The sequence below is a fragment of the Zootermopsis nevadensis genome, unplaced genomic scaffold (genome assembly GCF_977971745.1).
Source record: "Zootermopsis nevadensis isolate Lab colony 2312 unplaced genomic scaffold, Znev_1.0 Znev_ptg000296l, whole genome shotgun sequence".
Classification (NCBI taxonomy): Eukaryota; Metazoa; Arthropoda; class Insecta; order Blattodea; family Termopsidae; genus Zootermopsis; species Zootermopsis nevadensis.
The window spans coordinates 1-16,469 of NW_028259421.1; the positions used below are offsets into that span (position 1 = coordinate 1).

The following is a 16,469-nucleotide window of genomic DNA, read 5'->3' on the forward strand; positions in this document are numbered from 1 at the left end:
AGAGCTTATAACATTTCAATCTCTATCCATCTCCTACCCTTATTCAAAAGACTGAAACCTCTATCATTTCACACACACGAAAGTTTAACGTTACGTTAGAACAGTCTGGGAACTGAAACCAATAAGTGAAGAGAACGCTGTGGCAACGCAAAGACAGTCACCATTTCAACATATTTCACTAGGAGACAGGAACAAAATTCGAATGTCTAAGATACCAAAGACCACGAACAAAAGTGCTTTCAAGTATTTAGGCTGGAAGAGGGTTAAGAATTTTGATTAAACTTTATTTATTAATTTGTGGTTTATATAAAGTCAGTGTCAGAAGCTCATACAATGTAGCATAGATGACAATATTTGCTTTTAGGTTCATGAACATGCTCTTTCTTGCATGGAAATTTTAGAATGCCGTCTTCTGACAAATTATCAACAAACTGTGAAAGTGTGGAAGAATGGAGTCATGTTTTCATATTTGTTACCTGTATTTTCCAATGCATTAATCTGTTACCAGAATAATGGTTAACTGCAACTGTTGGTAAACAAACTGCTAAGGAAAATATTGTTGAATGAAGATTTCAGTTTACAATTATTACACGTATAGCACAAAATTTCTCAGGTTATGTGCATCTCATGTTACTTGTAAGATAATAAAAGGAAGGAAGGTGGCATTTCAATAATATTGATGCACAAGGCATGCATGTACTGTGTTTGAAAGAATATTTATTGTAACTGGCCACTTCATTGACGTGGGGGGGGGGGGGTGTGGCATGGAAACATTACGATGGATTTTAGGGAAATATGTTTTGAACCTCTGAGATGATTGGAAATGGCTGATTACGGATTCCCATGTGCAGGTGTTGTTATTACTCTTGATTAATCTTCCAACTGTAGGCTCCTACTTATAGTGGCAACGATATCAAATATTTTCCAAGTGGGCACAATGTATATTTTGTACTCCTTGGCCTTTGATTTAAGAATGATCACAATTTCCTGCATTGGAGAACATGACCGCATTATGCTACTGAAAATTTTATCAATGGATAGTACCACACCAATGACCATGAAGTTGTAAACCCAACATCCCCGAATTAGAAAATGAAGAAACACAGTAAATATTATTGAAGAGGCAGCACTACATACATAGGAAGATAATATTAAAATCGTCTTCTAACTAGTTCGAACTCAGCAAGTACATGAATTATTGCTCCTGTCAGTATGAGATCTGAGTTCTGAAAAATTACCTCACAATTACACTTCACATTCTGACAGGAGACTCTACACAAAGAGGCGAAATAACACGTGACGTTTACAGAAATTTGTTAAAAAGAGTTACAAAAGACAGGATACTACTCTACCTGTACAAAGGAAAGCACATCACAGAAAGGCGTGGGATACGAACCCACGGTCCCTGCGACCAAGAGGCTACAAGGACCGCGCGGCCACTTTGACGCAATGTACGATGTGACATTTCAGGTACTAAGGTTTTTTTCGTAATTTTGGTGGCATTTTTCCTCTGGACACGGCGATATTTTGCGAATGATTTATGTACTTTTCACAAAATACACACCGCAATGTAGAACTTACGTTGCCACTTATCAACTTCTCGTTACCTTGAACTTGAGGTCGCCGACAGGACGTTTGGCGTACGGAATTCCAAAGAAACGCCACTTAATATTTCTTGTTTCGGATAGATGCTAAAACATTTCCCTTCAGCAAACCTTGTTGCACTCTGACCATTTGTTTACTTGAGGTCTGCCATCTTCAGAGGCGAGGCTGCCAACGCGCAGATCCGACGGCCCACCATGTCTCCACGTCTGTGCGCTGGACTCCAGAGATCCAGATCCATTTTAAGTTACTGCATTATTTATTAGTAGCATAAATGGAAAGAAATCAATACTTTCGAATGGCATCGAGGACTAATCCATAGTCAGCCAGTACTGATTCTGTCTTGAACAGTCGGCTGGTCCCATTTGAATAGTCGCCACTAAACTACGGTTGGAATTATTTGATTTCAGTCGGTCAGTATCAACGTAACTTTGTGTTCTAGAAATAGAGTTCTATGGGACCATCAACAGAAGCTGGACCTATGTAATTTGAGAAAATTTATTCTATATAACGATGACTGAGGTCACTGTAGTAATTACATGTAGTGTAATATAAAATTAAATAAATATTTTAATAAATTATTCTTCGTGTGACAACATATATACTTCCACAATGAAATATTCAATAACATCATATTTATTTATTAATATAAATCGCCTCACAAAAAAACTGAATATAAATTTCTGGTACATCAATTGCAATGTTTGGTGGGCGCGGAATTCGTGGCGCACGTCAAACTTGTGGTAACATATTGGTTTCCTATGTCAAACTTCTACAAAATATATCGAAAATATTGCCTCACATATACTCGAGGACACGACGTTCAATCACAAGGACGCAGTCTATCGGAAAAATACGGAACCAAAGATAAGACGTGCCATCTGTGACGAACTCAATGGAAAGAAATCAATACTTTCAAATTGCATCGACGACCAATCAGAAGCCAGTCAGTACTGATTCTGTCTTGGAACAGTCGGCTGGTCCCATTGAAATAGTCGCCATTAAACTACGGTTCGGATTATTTGATACCGGTCGGTCAGTATCAACGTAAATTTGTGTTTTAGGAATAGAGTTCTTTGGGAACATTAACAAGATTAATTACCACCGTTCAATCAAGTATTAACGGGTGCTACTTACACTGAATCTCAGTGTAGGGATGTCTTCTCGGTGACGTGTGAGAATAGAAAAAATTGAAACAACAATCCAACATAACACGCAAGAATATGTGCGGTTCGCCACATTGAGACATACGACTTCAGTGAATGGACATTTCCATGCCATGTGTGCTCAGTAAAGACGTTTGTACGAGTTAGTAACACGTAAATCATATACAGACATCGTGTATCTTCTGAAGCTGGACCTATGTATTTTGAGAACATTTATTCTTTATAACGATGACTGGGGTCACTGTAGTAATTACATGTAGTGTAATATAAAATTAAATAAATATTTTAATAAATTATTCTTCGTGTAACAACATATATACTTCCACAATGAAATATTCAATAACATCATATTTAAGTGATAAGTGATTGGTGTACTTGCAAAAACTGAAATTATGTGTCCAATAAAATATCCTTTTAAAAAAATTAAATCAGCTATGAAAGTGAAGCCCAGAATATAATATACTTTTTAAAGTGACGGAATCGAATTTTTGAGTGTTTAATCATATACAATTAAACATAACGAGCTCAAGGTGCCCTCACATGCGCAAGTCATATGACTGCACTGCGCAACGTCTGCGCAGGTGCCCCACTAACCTAACCTAACCTAACCTAACCCAACCCAAACCAATCAAAACGGGGTAATCTGCATCAGTGCAAAATGGTTTCCTGCGCACGAATTTTGGGAAAAGCGAATGGATGCTCAGAAATTATTGAAATTTTGTATGGACGTCATGCCACAGGTAAGTTAATGATATTCATACTCTATTATGTCTTATCGATTTTAGAAATTCGCACGAAGGCATCAAAGTAGTGAGGTGGAGGATGCGCAAAGTCGGCCACGACCACTTATCAATAACGATATTAAGCGCTCACACAATCCCCATATAACACAATTAGTGCTTATATTCGCGTAATACATCATAGCACGTCTAAAATTACATAATGTTTCCACAAGAAATATTTCTTCCAAAATTGATGCAGTGTAGATGTTGACGCAAATACGTAGCAGATTCATGCGTAACGATGACCCAATCTAACTCACTATAAATAAGTATCATGTAACGAAAAATCGGAATAAACATACGTGAATGATATTACGTCATTTATTAATATAAATCGCTCACAAAGAAACTGAATATAAATTTCTGGTACATCAATTGCAATGTTTGGTGGGCGCGGAATTCGTGGCGCACGTCAAACTTGTGGTAACATATTGGTTTCCTATGTCAAACTTCTACAAAATATATAGAAAATATTGCCTCACATATACTCGAGGACACGACGTTCAAACACAAGGACGCAGTCTATCGGAAAAATACGGAACCAAAGATAAGACGTGCCATCTGTGACGAACTCAATGGAAAGAAATCAATACTTTCGAATTGCATCGACGACCAATCAGAAGCCAGTCAGTACTGATTCTGTCTTGGAACAGTCGGCTGGTCCCATTGGAATAGTCGCCATTAAACTACGGTTGGGATTATTTGATACCGGTCGGTCAGTATCAACGTAACTTTGTGTTCTAGGAATAGAGTTCTTCGGGACCATTAACAAGATTAATTACCACCGTTCAATCAAGTATTAACGGGTGCTACCTACACTGAATCTCAGTGTAAGGATGTCTTCTCGGTGACGTGTGAGAATAGAAACAATTGAAACAACAATCCAACATAACACGCAAGAATATGTGCGGTTCGCCACATTGAGACATACGACTTCAGTGAATGGACATTTCCATGCCATGTGTGCTCAGTAAAGACGTTTGTACGAGTTAGTAACACGTAAATCATATACAGACATCGTGTATCTTCTGAAGCTGGACCTATGTATTTTGAGAACATTTATTCTTTATAACGATGACTGGGGTCACTGTAGTAATTACATGTAGTGTAATATAAAATTAAATAAATATTTTAATAAATTATTCTTCGTGTAACAACATATATACTTCCACAATGAAATATTCAATAACATCATATTTAAGTGATAAGTGATTGGTGTACTTGCAAAAACTGAAATTATGTGTCCAATAAAATATCCTTTTAAAAAAATTAAATCAGCTATGAAAGTGAAGCCCAGAATATAATATACTTTTTAAAGTGACGGAATCGAATTTTTGAGTGTTTAATCATATACAATTAAACATAACGAGCTCAAGGTGCCCTCACATGCGCAAGTCATATGACTGCACTGCGCAACAACGTCTGCGCAGGTGCCCCACTAACCTAACCTAACCTAACCTAACCTAACCCAACCCAAACCAATCAAAACGGGGTAATCTGCATCAGTGCAAAATGGTTTCCTGCGCACGAATTTTGGGAAAAGCGAATGGATGCTCAGAAATTATTGAAATTTTGTATGGACGTCATGCCACAGGTAAGTTAATGATATTCATACTCTATTATGTCTTATCGATTTTAGAAATTCGCACGAAGGCATCAAAGTAGTGAGGCGGAGGATGCGCAAAGTCGGCCACGACCACTTATCAATAACGATATTAAGCGCTCACACAATCCCCATATAACACAATTAGTGCTTATATTCGCGTAATACATCATAGCACGTCTAAAATTACATAATGTTTCCACAAGAAATATTTCTTCCAAAATTGATGCAGTGTAGATGTTGACGCAAATACGTAGCAGATTCATGCGTAACGATGACCCAATCTAACTCACTATAAATAAGTATCATGTAACGAAAGAATCGGAATAAACATACGTGAATGATATTACGTCATTTATTAATATAAATCGCTCACAAAGAAACTGAATATAAATTTCTGGTACATCAATTGCAAAGTTTGGTGGGCGCGGAATTCGTGGCGCACGTCAAACTTGTGGTAACATATTGGTTTCCTATGTCAAACTTCTACAAAATATATAGAAAATATTGCCTCACATATACTCGAGGACACGACGTTCAAACACAAGGACGCAGTCTATCGGAAAAATACGGAACCAAAGATAAGACGAGACATCTGTGATGACCTCAATGGAAAGAAATCAATACTTTCGAATGGCATCGAGGACCAATCAGAAGACAGTCAGTACTGATTCTGTCTTGGAACAGTCGGCTGGTCCCATTGGAATAGTCGCCATTAATCTACGGTTGGGAATATTTGATACCGGTCGGTCAGTATCAAAGCAAATTTGTGTTCTAGGAATAGAGTTCTTCGGGACCATTAACAAGATTAATTACCACCGTTCAATCACGTATTAACGGGTGCCACCTACACTGAATCTGTGTAAGGATGTCTTCTCGGTGACGTGTGAGAATAGAAACAATTGAAACAACAATCCAACATAACATGCAAGAATATGTGCGGTTCGCCACATTGAGACATACGACTTCAGTGAATGGACATTTTCATGCCATGTGTGCTCAGTAAAGACGTTTGTACGAGTTAGTAACACGTGAATTATATACAGACACCGCGTATCTGCAGAAGCTGGACCTCTGTAATTTTAGAACATTTATTCATTATAACGATGACTGGGGGCACTGTAGTAATTACATGTAGTGTAATATAAAATTAAATAAATATTTTAATAAATTATTCTTCGTGTGACAACATATATACTTCCACAATGAAATATTCAATAACATCATATTTAAGTGATAAGTAATTGGTGTACATGCAATTACTGAAAGTATGTGTCCAATAAAATATCCTTTTAAAAAAATTAAATCAGGTATGAAAGTGGAGTCCAGAATATAATATACTTTTTAAAGTGACGGAATCGAATTTTTGAGTGTTTAATAATATACAATTAACCAAAACGAGCTGAAGGTGCCCTCACATGCGCAAGTCATATGACTGCACTGCGCAACAACGTCTGCGCAGCTGCCCCACTAACCTAACCTAACCTAACCCAACACAAACCAACCAAAACGGGGTAATCTGCATCAGTGCAAAATGGTTTCCTGCGCACGAATTTTGGAAAAAGCGAATGGATGCTCAGAAATTATTGAAATTTTGTATGGACGTCATGCCACAGGTAAGTTAATGATATTCATACTCTATTATGTCTTATCGATTTTTAGAAATTCGCACGAAGGCATCAAAGTCGTGAGGTGGAGGATGCGCAAAGTCGGCCACGACGACTTATCAATAACGATATTAAGCGCTCACACAATTCCTATATAACACAATTAGTGCTTAAATGCATGTAAAATGTCATAACACGTCTAAAATTACATAATGTTTCCACAAGAAATATTTCTTCCAAAATTGATGCTGTGTAGATGTTGACGCAAATACGTAGCAGATTCATGCTTAACGATGACCCAATCTAACTCACTATAAATAAGTATCATGTAACGAAAGAATCGGAATAAACATACGTGAATGATAGTACGTCATTTATTAATATAAATCGCCTCACAAAGAAACTGAATATAAATCTCTGGTACATCAATTGCAATGTTTGGTGGGCGCGTAATTCGTGGCGCACGTCAAACTTGTGGTAACATATTGGTGTCCTATGTCAAACTTCTACAAAATATATCGAAAATATTGCCTCACATTTACTCGAGGACACGACGTTCAAACACAATGACGCAGTCTATCGGAAAAATACGGAACCAAAGATAAGACGAGCCATCTGTGACGAACTCAATGGAAAGAAATCAATACTTTCGAATTGCATCGAGGACCAATCAGAAGACAGTCAGTACTGATTCTGTCTTGGAAAAGTCGGCTGGTCCCATTGGAATAGTCGCCATTAAACTACGGTTGGGATTATTCGATTTCTGTCCGTCAGTATCAACCTAACTTTGTGTTCTAGGAATAGAGTTCTTCGGGACCATTAACAAGATTAATTACCACCGTTCAATCAAGTATTAACGGGTGCTACCTACACTGAATCTCAGTGTAAGGATGTGCTGCAAACAGACCTTCTTCAAGTTTTGCTATTATTCTCGAGACATTGTTCAATGGCGCAACAAATATTCGAGCTGAGGAACGACTGGATTTTAGAGCAACACACACCTGAACGCGGTCCTAAATTCGTCAGAATCTGTCGAGAATCGATGAACCAATTTACTGTAACCTGAGTGTCAACCTATCCTAATCTTCGGAACTTATTAAAAACACAGACAGACAGACAGACAGAGAGAGAGATGCTTCAACTGAGTTAACAGTCCTATAATATTTCTTGATGATTTAGACAGGCGTAATACTTCGTTTCTCACTCTGTAAGACAATCCGAACTTGAAAACACTTAGGGAAAGAGATTCAAGAAGATTATTTACAAGCGAGTAGGGGGAAGTAATACTGATAAAGAAAAAGTTATGTAACCGGTACATTAAGCCTTCAACAGAAAATGCTAAATACCAATTAGTTCAATTCTGAAAGTTTACTTCAACGTACGTACCAAGTGCTTTAATTATGATGCCTTTTATATTTATGGATCTTCTATGATTCTCACTATAAACAGCAATCATTTCCTTAAACAGCGTTAACCAGTTGATCTTCGTAATGGTGAAGAGTTGTGTTTTCTCCGCGGTACGGACTGAATTCTTAAATATAATTCAGACGAACTATGATTCTCGGAATAAACAGCGATCATTTCCTTAAACAGCGTTAACCAGTTGTTCTTCGTAATGGTGAAGTGTTGTGTTTTCTTCGCGGTACGGACTGAATTCTTAAATATTATTCAGACGACCTACGGCTTCATGGGGTTAATGATGCTTATTTTTTCATTTCAAAGAGCACACATAAAGTTAATTTATGAACCCTCTTAGGAAGGGAATGAATTATTTCGGAAGATTTAGTAGCGGTGAGACTTAATATTAAACTGTGTTTTTGTATAAAGAGTATCCAGAGATGTGAATCAGACTGCAGTGACTCACGATAGACTCAAATTTCGGTTTCCTTGCAGTTGTAACCCTTCAGTTTCCATAACAGAGGAATTTCATTGATTAGGAAAATACATCAGGTACTCAATTTGACGATATTTTATATTACTATACACAGAATAAACTGAAAGTCCACAAAACTGCAATTTGTATTAGCGAAGAGTAATTATAACTGTTATAAATTACGCCTTCATAGCTTTCTGACTCGAGATACTGTAAACTGGTGCAGCTTTAATTCAATATATATCTCTACTGTGTTGCTACAAGTGGACTTGAATATCAACGCACTTCCTCTTGGTCTACGCTCCTGTATCCCATCACCATCCTTCGGGATACAACGCAGAACGATACTTCGTTCTGATGACTGCCTCAATCAAGCAAAGGATGTTGAAAATGTTTCTCCATATTTTGGGAACCTCTGCTCTATACAGCACTACATTCTAGCAGCTCTGTCTAATTCCATCACCGCGTAAAGAACGCCTACTCAGTCGCGTCCATGGCAGACGGCTAATCCAAATCAATACAGACTCCGTACGCAATACTCGGTCCACCTAACACCAACAGCATTTCCTTACGAAATTTATCCAACAGAAATGAAGTAAGGACGACCAGTCAGTTTTTAAAATTTCTGTGTCTGTACACGAAGAGAAAGGCTTTGACCAGTTAAACGACTGTCAGCTACACGATGACTGCCGTACATGTTTACAACAAGACAGACGCAAGAAACTGGTCTCATACCGCAAGTGTGCGTGTCCATTTGTCTGCATTTTCTCCTTTTCCAATCTTTCCCATCAACAATTCTCAAATGATCTGTAACTTTTCCTTTCTGTTTCAAACTCATAAAAGAACTCGATTCCTTACCGTACGTAGGGGGTTTCAAACATTCTTTGATTTTGGCGATATCGGTACCTTCGCGAAACCCCATCCACGTAGACCAGGCTTTACTCAGTCACTACATTACCGTCGAGACATACTAATTTTTAATTTCCCACAGAACACTATCTACGAAAGTCATTATAATTTTTAATCAACCTCGAAATAATACATCACCGTACTCACCCGAGTCCATCGCTCACTGGTGCCTCATCGTTTCAGACGTCTCGAGCCAGACGACGTCACAGAGCAGCGTCCAGGAGCGAGACGTGGAAAAATCTTCTGGTTCAGAGGTTCACGACGGCGATGAAGAATGATGATATCATAATCACCGTGAATGTGAAGAGGGCTCCGCCAATCACCTCAAAGCAGACATAATGACAAGAATTTATAATTACGTCGCTTCTGTACGTACGCTCTGAAACTCGATCAGTGGGCATTATCTGACAATTTCTCATTGTACTCAGCGGAGTCCTTAGTTCGCTGCTGCTGTAATATAATTTTCGGGTTGTCGTGTTAGCGACCTCACGATGTAAGCGGCCGTCATCCTCACCGCTCCGTGAACCTCAAGTCTTGAACGAGTGTCACGTGGTTGTTACCACTGACCTAGAAGGAGACGGAATGCGTGGGCAGAATCACAGAACAATCAAAACGTAAAATAAAATAATATCTCAGAATACTTAGTTCAGTGTTGCAAAGTCATTTCAGCCATCTTGTCTTGTGCGACCTAGGCCAAGTCACGTTTTATCCTCAACGTACTTTAAGAACTCTCTACTTCAGAGGACGGAATATTTCATGCAACTCACCTTGAATGACTTAAGTAGGCTCTCGTTGTACAGGACGTAGCACCCGAGGACACACAACAGGACACATGTACTCTCGCATGTGCGTTGTCACAGTCCTAGAGAAAAATATATAGACGATCTTATATCACGCCAGACACAAATGCATATAAGTCAGGGTCGTTATCTAGAGCCTCGTACTACCACCACGAAAGCTTCAACAACTCTTTGGCTGTCGAATAAATCGAGAATTAAACCAAACACAAGCTGAGACGTAATATCAAAATGGCCGACTGAAGCCCCAACTTACGTAAAGACTTCGTACATCCGCGCTGTACCGAAGCAGGAGACAGACAACCGGGAAAAACTCAACTTGTTCGGAGAAAACAAGTTTCGCGGAGCATGCTGGGAAAGGCAAAGATGAAAAACTCATCCACCGCGTGTCGGCAGAGATGAATAAGGGGCAGATAAAATTATACGTCCAGTAATAAAACACTCGAAGCGAAAATACTACGAGCAGCGAAAACTCAATGATTTAATCGAATGAAACCAAATCGCGGGACGGAGGGTGAGCCTCAGCCCCTAGACAAGATCTGTTGCCAGGTCGGTTAGTCGAAAGAGTTGGACGACTTGCCTCGCCCACGAGGTCCTGTTTCCTGTAGCGTGCGAGCGCAAAGCCAACGAGTTGGACTCGTCCGACTCGGGCGGTTCGTTGGAACCCGGCGCCCGGGCCATTGTCCGGAGCCGGGTCCGCGCCTCTGCTCGCTCAAGAAACGGCCTGGGCCTCCACCTCCCTTCGTGGGGCGCGGGGTGGTTAGGGCGCGGGGTGGTTAGGGCGCGGGGGTTAGGGCGCGGGGGTTAGAGCGCGGGGGTTAGGTCGCGTTTTGAATTCTGGTTGTGGAACCTATGTGGGATAATATGGGGATTTTTGGTGGGGAATCCTGCAGGATCGTGGGTAATATTATGTGGTGAATCCAGGGGAATATCCTGGGAATCATGGGTTGCGATCGTGGGATATTCTGTTGGAAATGTTTGGTGGCAGATTCTGCTAGATCTGGGTAGGGAATCCTTTTTTGGGGATCCTAGGAAATCTGTGGGGAATACTAGGATGGTCATGGGGAGTCCTGGTAAATCCGAGGAATCCTGGAGGGGGTTATAGGGGATCCTAGAGGTGATTGTCTTCGGGGATCCTGCCGTGATCCTAGAGGGCAGTGTCCAGGGAATCCTGGGGTCCTAAGGGATCCTGTGGTTCCTGGGATATGGTGATGCTGCAGGGATCCTGAGGGGATGGTCCCGGGGGGGCGATCTTGGGTAGGGGTGATCATGAGGGTTGGCCCAAAGAAGGGGATAGCCCTGGGAAGGGGTGCGACTGGGGTAGTGGCCCTGGGGTAAAGGGTGTGGCCCTAGGATGGCTGGCTAGCAGAAATATTGGTGAGAAGATATAACCTTGAGATTTTTTAAGACCAGTATCTACGAAACTATTGGGCCGAATTTGTCGTGGCTTCCTTGACCTATACGTGACCTCATTTTGACATGAGTATGGTCAATCAGGTATTTGCCGTTTGGCATAAATACGTATGACCTTGAGAATTTTAAAGACCTCTATCTGGCAAACTATTGGGGCGATCTTGTCTTGACTTTGTCATGACCTTGACCTAACAGTGACATCAATGTTACAAGAGAATAATCACTCTGATAACTGATGAAGATGTGAGGGCGAAATAATGTACAACAGTGGTCCCCAACGCGGTGCCCGCGTTGATAAGGAAAGAGGTTATACTGAATAATAAATGCCGTTCAACCATGAACATTATAAAATCAAAGCACAGTTCTCTACGTACTAATGCCCATCTTGACGATTGCGAGCAGCAACATCATCCTACTCTCCCAAATTTGTAAAACTGGCCGCTGAAATGCAGTGCCAAACATCACACTAACTTCCCACTTGAGTAATAATAATTGTACTTATAAAATTAAGTATTTTTGATTGCGTGGTTTCTTGTATCAATAAACGTCGTGTTGTTTTGTGTATTATTTGGTGTCCGTATCTTATTTGTCCAGAGAAAGGAAAAAAAAGGTTGGGGACCACTGACGTAAGGCAATACATGGCAAACATTATCATCAGTGCGTTTGGTGTAATCACGCACGTCTGCTGATATCGAAGTTTCAACGTTCCTACGTGCGGATATCCGTATATCCCATGTATACATAAGATCGAGATTAAATACATTTCTTTTGTACATTCATGTATGTCTGATGGTACTCATGTTGATATGGGTTGCCATTATCCACACATTGAAGGCAGATTCATATTTATTTATGACGGACTTTGCCACAGTACGTATGTGTTTGCCGCGTGGTATTCTACGTCCATACAGCATCCAGTTGATGTGATGTGTCCAGATGGGGGGGGAGGAGGTCATAAATGCAGAGGGAGTTAAAGAGAGAAAAGTAATGCCGCACCAGCTTGGCCCAAAAGTTATATTCTGAGCAAAAAATTTCGAAAAGGAATTCCCACATCTAGCATCTTAGCTTGGTAGGTCATGTAATCCTCTACTTACCCCCTCAAACCAGAACTATATTGTAAGATTTGAGGTTTCCACAGCAGATATTGTTTCTGTCATAATTGCGTTTGCGCAAATAGACTGGGAGCTTACGCCTGAATGAGGTACCCATCAACGCTTGTAGGGGGAGGTATTCCCATATGTCATTTCAGATAAATCCATTCAAACAGCACACCCAAGTTACTGCTATTCTTATGGGCACACACTCCAGAAGCATCTATACGTTAATGTGATTAAGTCAAGGTTGTGTACAATGTCTTCCGTGGTTTAATGCGTCACTGGGACATACGATTGTGTGGGTCGTATTAACCCGGTCAGTATCGCACTCCATTGCAGCAAGCTGCCACTACAAACAGTCCTACATATCGGGTGGCCATTATGTCCCATTCCACTTGCATGAATAAACGGAAAATCAGTTAACACTGACACGATATCTAGTTGCTACAGGTTGCAGCGTGAACTTGTAACTTAATCAGTACACGAACTGTAAAGAAGTTCTTGACATAATCTCGCACAGTGCTAGGACAATGGATGTAAAATAAAATGTCGTACCTTTAGTTGCAACGAAGATAAATGTTGCGAGCAGCGCCAACTGGGACAATCATAATTAATAAGAAAGCTGGTCATGTCGTTGACCGATTAACTAACTAGATGGCTTACCGAACCAGAAGGTTCATCACCGAACTAACCAAAGCCCTCCACCGGACCCTGTCCTGGGCCAACAAAATCCAGTCTCCTTCAACTCCTATCTCCCATAGATCCCGCCTGAGATTATCCTCCCATCTACGTCTAGGTCTCCCCAGAGGTCTCTCCCCCTCAGGCTTCCCGGTGCAAACCTCTTGTCCCATCCATGCACGCTACATGCCCAGACCATCTCATTCTTCTCGATTTAATCACCCTGACAATATTGGGGGAGGAGTACATATTTTTAAGCTCGTCATTGTGCAGTTTTCTCCATGCCCCATCATCTTCTCTCCTAGGCCCAAATATCCTCCTAAACACCCGATTCTCAAACACCTGCAATCTGTGTTCCTCCCTCTGAGTGAGAGACCATGTTTCGCACCCATACCACACAACAGGCAAGATTATTGTTTTGTATATTTTAATCTTCAGGTTCTTAGAAATCAGACGGGAAGACAAAATATTTCGAACTGAGATGTAGCGAGCATTTCCGGAATTTAGTCTCCTCCTAACTTCGTCGTGAGCATCATTTTGAATCGTTTTTGTTGTTCCCAAGTATTTGAACTTTGTCACACTTTCAAAGGATTTATGAGCCACCTTAATGTCTGTCGGGTACATCATCGTGTTCACAAAAGCCCACCACCGGGGTCTATCCTGAGTCAGTTGCATCCAGTTCACTCCATTGAGACCCATCTTCGTAAGATTCGTCTTAATGTTATCTTCCCACCTACGCCGAGGTGTTCCCTTCAGGCCTTGTAAACTTTCAACTCGCCCTAAAAACATCGGCTGAGGAGCTCGTCATGCATTTTTCTCTGTTATCCGTCCCACTCCCGTTTTGGGTCCAGACATCTTCCTCGACACTCTGTTCTCAGAGCCCCTCAGTCTATGTTCCTCCCTGAAAGAGAGAGACCACGTTTTGCACCCATAAATTCTTTGCACTCAATAATAGCAAACATTCCCCGGATTTAATCTGCTGATGTAGGGAGATAATGAGAGGGAGATTTGTCGATAATTAGGCTTGTGAAACCGGAATAAAATTTCTTCTCAGTTCCCTAAAACGCTTTAATAATGTCGATGTATCAAGATATGAAAAGCGTTAGAATTATTGTTCAGAATATAAACCCCACTTCTTAGCATCGACATATTTTTATTTAGATTCTGGGATACGAAACACGTTTAATTCCTTTAAAATTGTAAAAAGTTAATTGCCTACTGGAATATTCTTTTATTATCAATGTTGCCGTGAACACACACAAGTCAATCTAATGTTAATTGAAATTGTGTTAAAAAGAAGACAAGTCTAATTCTCGTACACGAGTTCAAAAATGCAGATGAAAACAATAAATGTGATGAACAATAATAATAAATAGGAATCCCTTACCTCAAACTTTGTTCAATTGTATGAGACCACGACGTCCACCAGCAATGATCGATCTAATCAAAACTAAAATGGAAAGAGTGGAGGGCAGTTTGACAGATTTCTTAATAATTCTTTTATTAGATAAGAACTTGCGATATTCTATATTAGTAAGAATTGCCACAAACAACATATTCCTTCCACCTAACATTTACCTTGTTACAGCTGAACCTAAACGATAACAAGCCGCTGCATCCAGTCTGTACAGAAAGTCATTATTTCACGGTCACCAACTCTGAAATGACAAATGTTCGTGTAAAAGACAGATCAATGGAAATGTCACCTTATATTTTAAACTGCGGCGTAGCTCAGACTTTTGTGTGGAAGGAAACAATCTTGGATGAAGATAAGTGCAAAATTCCTCTGACAGCATAGCCGAGTTTCCAGAAAATTTCAAAGTGCAATGGCCGTGACATTCCACATGAAACCAGATTCATTCAGAATGGAGTTGCCTCTTTCCACATCCTACGTCATTAGGAACCCTGCTTATTCCAAACTGCATTACAACACTGATATTTAAACACCGCAACCTATCTGCTGTCACACCACAGCGACCAGAATGGCATATCCAGATCACATCAGGTGTTCCGAGTAAAGGTGACGATTCTGAAGAAAAAGTAACACACACATCGCGAAGACAAGTTTACTGCAATTACTGTCATCATCATTATTGCCATCTTCTTCCAAACATCTGATCTGCCATATGCAACTTCCGTGCTCATTCTTTCCCTTTCTGACTGCCTCACTAGAATCGTAACAAACTGGTAATATTACCAACTACAAAACATCAGTGCCTTCCTGGACAAACACGTAGTAGCTAGTTTTAACACTTTTCTTAGTATTCAAATTGAGCCGAGTTGTTTTCTAACGATTACGAGGACGAACAAGACCTCAAAACAATGTAGAAATACACGAATTCTGTCGGCCAATGTACAAACGTTCTAGGCTACGCTTCAGGAAGTTGTCAAATGTCACTTTCATAAATTACAAAGGGACCCTTTTCCCCCGCCCAGTAACGTATCCAACGCAACGAATTATGGTCGTATCACGTAGGAAGATGGTGGGGACAAACGAAGTCAAATCAGACGACAAAACGATAAAGTAAAGCAAACGCGAAAAGCCGTTCAATATGACCTTCGTGACTGTGTGTTCGTAAATAATTTGTTTCGGCTACGGTAAAAAAATGATCATTTCCTTGTTAACCAAAGCAACGCGCCATTCATTACGCTAAACTACGTTCAATTTTTCTGCTACCCTTTTTAAAACAATCCGCAAACCTACGCCCACATCTTGGGGCAGATTTTTATTCAAAGTCTTGGTTACTCGTATGGTCACATTTCCAGCAATTACAGAAGCAGCAGTTTGCCAGAAGACAACTGCCTGCCTTCTCTCTCTCGCTCCACACCCAATTCACATAACATGATGGAAGGATGACTGTAAGTGCCAAAGAAACTGGCAGGGTGCTGGGGCCACCAACCCGGTCGCAAATACTTAGACATTCTGTAATGTGGACGTGGGGATT

At 40.4% G+C, this 16,469-nt stretch overlaps 1 long non-coding RNA gene across 1 annotated transcript; it reads right to left on the minus strand.

The window, feature by feature from the left end:
- Nucleotides 1–32: 32 nt before the first annotated feature.
- On the minus strand, nt 33–16,459 carry LOC147870381 (uncharacterized). Its single transcript, XR_015533485.1, has 3 exons — nt 10,596–16,459; nt 9,690–10,404; nt 33–2,081 (listed from the first exon to the last, which is right to left on the minus strand). It is a non-coding gene; the product is annotated as an uncharacterized LOC147870381 (long non-coding RNA).
- Nucleotides 16,460–16,469: the final 10 nt, after the last annotated feature.